The following is a 9,038-nucleotide window of genomic DNA, read 5'->3' on the forward strand; positions in this document are numbered from 1 at the left end:
ACTCAGGCCTGATGATGGTTAGATTCTGAGCTCAAATCCTTCCCTCTGGCGCAAAGCCTGGCAGATTTCTGAGAGGGAGGTTGTTCCTCCTCCACACTTCATAATGATGAGAGGCAGCTTTTGGTATTGAGCCATCTGCCTTCCCTGGCCCCCTGCTCCTCACCAGCAGTCCATTCTTTAGGCTTGGCAGGGTTTCCCCAAGGACTCAACAGTGTGTACGAGGGCTTCCTCAGCTCTGGGCAAGGGCCATCATCATCAGCTTCTTGTTTTCCCAATCCCACCTCCTTCCTCCTGGGAGCTCTCTTAAGCGCTCAGAATTACCTGCTACACAGGGACGACTCCATGATAATGCTCCCAAGAATGAGACAAAAGATAATGCCTTCTCTTTGGGGAGTAAGGAGCACGTCCCCAGCTCCTCTCAAACTCCCCCACCCCCCTTTACTCGCTTCACTGTACTCCCACTTCCTAGCTCTGAGCCCCAGTATCTTTACCATTTAGTGATTTATCTTCTTTGTGTGTGGTGTGTGTGTGTGCGTGTGTGCATGCACGTGTGTGTGTACACGTGTGTGCGTGTGTGTGGTGCATATGCATATGTGGAAGCGAGAGGTTGACTTCAGTGTCATCCCTTATCATTTTCTTCACCCAGTTTGTTGGAGACAGAGTCTGCCGTTGAACCTGGAGCTCGCTCCATTCCTTCAGCTAGAGAGCTGACCAGTGAGCTCCAGGGATCCACCTGTCTCGACTACCACCGCTCCCCCAGCGTTGGGATTATAGACATGGTTCCAAATTTAGGTCCTTATGTTTACGGGACAAGCATGGGAAGACTGAACCATCTTCCCATCCCTTTTTAAATTTTGTTTTGTTTTGTTTTTTGAAACACTGTATATCTCAGGCTAGCCTGAAACTCACAACGTAGCCAGGTTAGCTTCAACTCATGCTCTTGTTTCAACTTCCTGAGGGCTAGAAGTATAAGGTTGAACTGCGACACTTAGCAACATTTCCACCACATTGGCCCACCTGGCCGAGGGAGAGGTCTAGCTGGGGAATAGGGGCAGTGGAGCCAACAGGTAAATGATGCAGAAACATCGGGAGCCCATGAAAAAGCTTCATGGCCTTGGAGTAAAAGGTGGCAAGAAACAGAGTTTGATGTGTTGCTCTCCTAGAGAATCTAAATTCAGTTCCCAGCATCCATACAGTGGCTCACAGTCTGCTCCAGGGGCTATAATCCCTCTCTGACCTCCATAGGCAGCAGACACACACATATATACATTAGGTAAAACATGCATTATTAAAAAAGAAAAAGAAAGAGACCTTGAAAAAAGGAATAGGGTTTTTTACCCAAAGGGAATGGGCATTCTTTATCTAAACTACTAAAAATTGGATATAAAAATGTACCAAGAGCCCAGACCCAAAAACCCAGAAACAGTAAAATCATTTAAAAGCATACAAGCTCCAGAGAATTTCAGATTCACTTTTTCTCAGAGGGAAACTGAGTATTGCCACTCTCCTGAATGGAGACTTGCCTGACTCACTCTTCATAAATACCAGCCGCACGAGGGAAGAAAGTCTTTCCGACAGATTCACACGCATAATTCCAAGCTAGTTCCCAAGCTGAAGCCTCTGCTTTCAAAGGTTGGAGAGATGACCCAGCAGTTAGAGGCACTGGCTGTTCTTCCAGAGGACCCAGGTTCGATTCCCAGCACCTACATGGCAGCTCACAACTGTCTGTAACCCCAGTTCAGGAAACCCTACATCCTTTTCTGGCTTCCTAGGGCACCACATGCAAAATGATGCACAAACACACATGCCAGCAAAACACCCATACCAATAAAATAATTAAAAAATTATTTAAGCGCCAGGCGATGGTGGTGCACACTTTTTATCCCAGCACTGGGGAGGTAGAGGCAGGTAGCTCTCTGTGAGTTCGAGGCCAGCCTGGTCTACAAGAGCTAGTTCCAGGACAGGCCCCAAAGCTACAGAGAAATCCTATCTCCAAAAACAAAACAAACAAACAGAAAAAAAAATTATTTAAGCAAGGCATGGTGGCACATACCTTTAATCTTAGCGCTGGGGAATAGAGGCAGGTGGATCTCTGAGTTCAAAGCCAACCTGCTCTACACAGTGAGTTCCAGGATAGCCAGGGCTACATGGAGAAATTCTGTCAAACAACAACAACAACAAAAAGAAACCACCTGCTTTCTATTTATGTAGGGGAAGAGATAATGCAAAGAAGGCTATAGGTGATTATACTTCCCAGACAGTCCTTGGGTCCCCAATACTCTGTCTCTATCTTCCTGCTAACCCTGAAGTGAAAAGCAGGATTTGTTTGGGGTTCTTTGGGTTTTTTTTTTTAAAGGATTTATTTATTTTTAACTTTATGTGTATTGTGTCATGCTTGTATGTATGTCTGTTCTCTACATGTGTGCAGAGCCCACGGAGGCCAGAAGAGGGAGCCAGAACCCTTGGAACTGGAGTTATAGACAGTTTTTAGCTACCATGTGGGTGCTGGGACCTGAACCTGGGTCCTCTGAAAGAACAGCTAGAGCTCTTAACTACAAAACCATATCTCTACCCCTGGGTTTTGTTGTTTTTGAGACAGAAACTTGCTGTATGTCCCAGGCTGGGTTGGAATTTATTAAGACATCTGACCCGGACTGGTCTCCAGCTCCTTGTCCTCCAGCCTTTTCTTCCTCAATTGTGACTACAGGTGTACTTTCCCACGTACCCAGATAGAAGGATGGAGACTCTGTACGTTTCCCAACACTGTGAAGGATGCCTCCTCACTCGGCACTCCTGACAACTGAAGAAAGGAAGGGAGGTGCTGTGACCCTGAGCGCCAGCACTAGGGCACAGAGGCCAGCCTGCCATTTCCTTTGTAGTGCTCTTCTCTTTAAGCCCCGAAAGCCACCATGCCACTCTACTCTATATTGCTATGTGTGTGTCCAGAGGACAAGCCTGGGTGTGTCCTTCCTCAGGTTCTGCTCCTTTATTTATGTATTTATTTATTTGAGCTAGGGTCTCTCACTAGCTTGGAATTCACCATATAGGTTAAGCTAAGAAACCCCAGGGATCTACCCATCTCTGTCTCCCTAGCAGCAGGATTACAAGGTCTCGCCACCACGCCCAGCTTTGGTGTTGTTTTATTTTGCTTGTTTATTTGTTGGAAACAGGGTCTCTCTATGTAGACCTCGCTGGCCTCAAACTTTTAAAAATCTGCTGGCCTCTGCTCCTGGGTCCTGGGATTCAAGATGCGCGCCATGACACCCGACTGACACCCAGCTTTTCATGTGGGCTCGAGGGATGGGACTGAGCACCTCATGATTACAAAGCTAGCGGCTTGCTGACTTAGCTCTTTCCTCGGCCCTCGCTGTGCCTTATATTCTTGATCTCCACGTACACTGTGCCATCCTCTCCTCTAACTGGGGGGAGGGGGTTCAGGGTGGCAAGCCCTCCACTCTGATGGTAAAAACTGGTCTCCACCCCGTTCTTTTCTCTCCTGTTGGCAAAAGCAGGATGAGGGGATTCTGGGAAAATGAAACCAGAAGGTGGGAACATTTGGAGGATCCAACGCTTGGCACACATTAAAAACAAAAAAAAATTTTTTTAAGTCAAATGAGGGGCTGGAGAGATGGCTCCGTGGTTACAAACACTGGCTGCTTCTTGTTAAAACTCCTTCCCAGGAGGAGATGTAAGCGGTGTCTATCCCTTCACCTAAGGTCTCAATGACAGACGGAGGGGCACAGTTCTACCAAGGCTCGCTCTGGGGAATCAATGAATTTCCTGGATTTCCTTAGGAAGCATAGCTGAGGGTTTACTTACAAAGCATGGTAATCCTTCATCACAGGCCACACCTATAAGACTGAGAGCTTCTAGGAGGGCTGAGGGCTTTCGCATAGCTGAATAGATGGAGCTAAACACACCAGTTGCGCACCTATACTCTAGCCCTTGCTGGAGACTACCTGCAATCAAGGCGGCCCTCCACGCAGAAACGGTAGGGAACAGCTGGATGCTCCGGGAAGGGTTCTGTGACCCTCCACAGCTCTCCATGAGGGGGTGTGAAATAACAAGCCCAACTGGTATGATCTTTTTGCAGTGGAAGATACTGAACACCCCAGGATGGCAGTTGTTTGGTTCACAGGATAGTCAGCTACAACACTGTTCATCCAGAGGATTTGAGCTTGATTCCCAGCACCCACATGGTGGCTAACAACTATAGCCAACTCCTGCCCAGGGGGTTTGGGGCTCTTTTCTGGCCTCTACATGCACCAGGCATTAATGGGGTGCACAGACATTAATGCAAGTAAAACACCCATATAAATATAATAGGTTTGTTTGTTTTTCGGTTTTTTTTTTTTTTGTTTAAGACAGGGTTTCTCTGTGTAACAAGACCTAACTGTCCTCAAGCTAGTTCCATAAACCAGGCTGACCTCAAACTCACTTAGACTCACAGAGATCCCTCTGCCTCTGACTCCTGAGTGCTGGGATTAAAGGCATGTGTTACCACTCCAGCTATAATAGGCTTTTTTTTTTTTTTTTATGAAGTCAACACTCAGGAGGCAGAGGCAAGCAGATCTCTGAGTTTGAGGTTAGTCTGATCTACATGATGAGTTTCAGGACAGCCAGAGGGATTACAAGCAAGACCCTGCCTCAAAAATAAAATTAAATAAAAAGGAAAGAAAGTCAAATGAATGAATAAAGGTAAGAGAAACCTTGAAGAACAACCCAGAGAAAGCATTGATTTATTTGTTATTTTAGCTTTACTTCTGGTTTTTAGAGACAGGGTTTCTCTATGTAGCCTTGGCTGTCTGGAAGTCACTCTGTAGACCACGTTGACCTTGAACTCAGAGATCTGCCAGTGTCTGAGATCAAGTGCTGAGATTAAGTCTGCACCACCACATCCTGGCTTGGTTTATTTTTTCATATCTTCCCTGAGTGCCAACACCAAGACTCACTGTAGCATGATTAATAAAAACCCAGAGACAGATATTGGGGTTCAACTTGAAGGTCAGAAAAGCAAAACAGCCAGTCTCTACCTCAGTCCAAAATGGTGATACTGCCTCCAGGAATCCTCAGAATAAGACTGTGTTTTAAAGCTGTCTCCTCCTGTCTTATATTCCTCTCTAGAGCTGGGATTAAAGGCGTGGACCACTACTGCCCGGTTTCCTTTGGCAAACTAGAGTGACTACTGGGGTTAAAGGTGTGTATCACCACTGCCTGGTCTGTAAGACTGGCCAGTGGGACTGTTTTACTCTCTGATCTTCAGGCAAGCTTTATTTATTAAAATATAAATGAAATATCATTGCTGTGAGTTTGAGGCCAGCCTGGTCTATAGAGTGAGTTCCAGGACAGGCTCCAAAGCTACAGAGAAACCCTGTCTCGAAAAACCAAAACCAACCAACCAAACAAAAAGCCACGTTTATGTCTATCCATGTTCACACTCATACCTAGGGAGGTCGGAGGACAACTTGCTTTTCTTCAGCCATGGGAGTCTCAGGGATTGACCGCAGGTCCTCAGGCTTGGCAGCAAGACCCTTTAATTTTTATTGCTTTGTTCAACTTTTTATTTGTTATGAGCATTTTGCCTACATGTGTACATGCATGTGCACCTCGTGTTTCTGGTGCCCTCTGAGATTCACTTCCAACACTTCTAAATCCCGAGAGCATTGAGGGGGAGAAGCTTTGGGGTTTAGGTTCTCTTAGCTGGGGGGCACTTGAATTCCCTTAGCTGTCTTTTCACCACACCCCTAATAAACGGGGCTTTTTTTTTTGGTTTTTTTGAGTCAGGGTTTCTCTGTGGTTTTGGAGCCTGTCCTGAACTAGCTCTTGTAGACCAGGCTGGCCTCGAACTCACAGAGATCCGCCTGCCTCTGCCTCCTGAGTGCTGGGATTAAAGGCGTGCGCCACCACCGCCCGGTTCTAAACGGGGCTTTTTCTTGCAGACCCAAGATCTGATGGAGACCTTGCCACTCCCTGACGTCACTCAGTGAGCTCCACCACTCTGTAAACTCCAGAGGAGCTGCCACAGTGGGAGGGCGGCCTGGTGGTAAAGTGTGTGCGCGCGTGCTTTGTAGGCTCTGAGTTTGACCTCCAAACAAGAAGTAAAGAGGAAATACGGAGGGCGAATACTGAGGTCCGGGCTAACTAGCTGCATGGTTGGCTGGCAGAAAGGCCGGTTCTCTCCTTCCTCAGATCGCTAGGGATCTACAAGCTTCCTAGCAGGGGTGAAGGATGCTGAGTGGGTTTGGGCTGCCAAGATTTTGGAGGAAGCTCTGCAGAAAGATAGCTCCTGGTTCATAGGGGGTGGAGCCCTCAAGAAATCTTGGGGTGCTTCCTAGCAACAGTCTTGGATTAAGGGAGGGAGAGGAGAAAAGGAGAGAAGGCGGGGCTTGGTTGGGCACGTCTGCTCCCACTGGAGCCCAGAGAACAGGCTGTTCCTCCTGCTTCCTTGGCAACCAAAATCCATGCTGCAGAGGAGGGGGCTGGCAGAGAGAGCCTCTTGGAGGGTCCTTAACTGTCTCACTCAAAGCCCCGCCTTCTGGCTTTCCCCATAGGTGAAGGAGTGCCTCGAAGCAGAGATGAGGGGATAGGAGGAAACAGCGTGATGGGGGTGTGGTTCCTGGCAAAGAGAGGCTGGGAGCTGGGGATAAACCGAAGCTCCAGGAAACAGGTGGGCAGGATGAGCAGGTGGCAGAGGGATGATGTAACACCAGGTCAGGGGCTATAAGCCGAGACCTGGACTGGATCCTGGCATCTGGTGAGACGCCAGCTCTGGAGGCAGACTGTCCTTCACTTTGCCCTTGTCCAGGTCTGTTATCAGCCCACACTGGGGACTCGGGAAGGCGGGAATGGCAAAGCTTGGTTGTTCAGTGTGCCCCACTCTGTCCGTGGCAGGCTGGTTGAAGGTGGGCTTGTAGGTGTTTAATTTGCTAGATCTCACCTGGGGTGGGATGTTGAGAATTTAAGGAGCTATCCTCCATCTTTAAAGCCTTTATCAAGACAGCAGTAGAGGAGAATGACCCAATTGCTCAGTATGGTGGAGCATGACTTTAATCCCAGGACTCAGCACGTGAAGGACAGAGGCAGGAGGATTACAAGTTCCAAGCATTCTGGCAATTAGGGCTACATAGTACATTCGTACCAAGACCCTGTCTTTAAAACGGACAAGCAAGGAACAAGACCAACAAGTAAAATAAAACAAACAAAAACCCCCTCCAGAATCTGGATAAAGACAAGAGTTCCACCTTCCCATCTGGATTCTCTCAGTCCTCGTCCTGGTCCAGACTTCTGCTGAACCCCTCAGGCAGAATATAATTGTATTTCTCATACCCTGGGATTATCTCTCAGCTCCTCTAGTAACCCTGTCTCAGGAGACTGTTTCCATATGGGCTTGCGCATGGACCCTGAGTCTGTACATTGCTTTGCTCTCCGGGGTTTCAGTCAGATCTGATTATTGTCGAGGTGGCTTCCTTTGGCAGAGAGCCATCCTCAGTGCACTGACCGCACACTGCAGCCTCCTGCTCTGAACTGCAGCTGTTGCATGTCCACTGGGAGCCCGGACTGAACAGGTTCATTTACTGCATGCTGACTCTGCACACTGCAGCTTAGTTCCCCACTGCAGCTGCCACTGCACAGTGCTGGCTTCCTTCAACCATTGTGTGTGTGTGTGTCCCATCACCAATAACTGTTACCACTTTACTCTTCCCTCATCCCAGCTTTCTTCCCTTTTGTATCAGGAGCCCCAAGAGAGGCATTCTTCCTTCCCCTCATGCATTGCAAACCCTTAAAATCCCTTGTAAGAGAAGAGGCTCGGTGGCTCAGAGTGTAGATGGCTGAGACTAACATGAGTAAGGGCAGCCCATCTTGGATAGACTATTGGTCAGCATCCCACTCAGCAAGCGATTCTATCCAGTATAAACTGACCGGTTAGAAGAGCAGCTCCCCTGACACACTCACTGGCTCCTCCCCAAGAGCAGGCTGTGGAGGCAGGGCTCCGCCCTGGGAGCCGTGGGAAGACTATGGCCCCCGCTGGTAAAACTGGGCTAATGACAGCGGGGGAACCGGCGGGGCCAGAGGGGGGTGCTAGGGTAATTAGACTTCTGCCTGGCGGTAGTAGATCCCAAGATGAAAGGGGCTCTGGCGTCACTGACAGGGTTTTATGTCCATGAATGCAGAGGGGTGTGTGTGTGTGTGTGTGTGTGTGTGTGTGTGTGGCGCACGTGCGTGCGCGTGCGCGCGCAGGGGTCCAGAACTGGCATGGAGACCTGTCCTTTGAGAAAACGAGTCCATGTATTTGCAGTCACTCTGCTCCTTAGGTTGTTGGCCCTGGAACCATTTAGATTTTGATGGTGCAAACATGAGGGGAAATCCCATCTCAGTGAAGCTAGGGGGATGAGTGGCAGTGGCGAGTCTTGCCCGACACCCCTCCCCAAGCTTAGCGCGGGTTGTATATTGTTGGGGAAATGGCTGGTGGGCAGAGAATAGAAAGAGCCTCTATGGAGAACAGAAACGTTTGCAAGAGGAGACGGTAGATCCAGCATTAATGTCAGAAATGAGAGAGGAGGCATAACGAAGAGTGAGCCTCCAAACGGCTTAGAAAATAGGATGGTGGAAGTTAGGAGGATTTCAGAAGTAACCTGTCCAACACCTGGGTTTTAAGCTCTAGCCCTGGCAGCTGTAATTTGTTCAAGGTCACACAGAGTTGCTTGGAGAAAAGGGACCCGAACTCTAAAACAAACTAGCCCTAGCGTTTGGTATCTGGACTTTCTCCAAGCTTTATAAGGTACAGAGAGCTCCCCGAAACTTCCCCTCTACCCCAGGGTTCAAACCAAAAAACCCCAATTCTCCCAGTGAGCGAAAGCTATTTTTTTTTTTTTAACAAAATGACATCTTTCTCAAAATGTGTCACCCAGCATCGCTCTTCGACGGAGCCGCAGGGCGGGAGGTGGGCGAGTCTGAGCTTGGTAGGGGTCAAGGCGCTCGAGAGTGACAGCGGGGCGGCCGGCCGGGGTCCCGGGGCGCGGCGGGGGACGAGGGGCGGG

Source organism: Chionomys nivalis, chromosome 7 (assembly GCF_950005125.1).
Source record: "Chionomys nivalis chromosome 7, mChiNiv1.1, whole genome shotgun sequence".
In the NCBI taxonomy this organism is placed as follows: Eukaryota; Metazoa; Chordata; class Mammalia; order Rodentia; family Cricetidae; genus Chionomys; species Chionomys nivalis.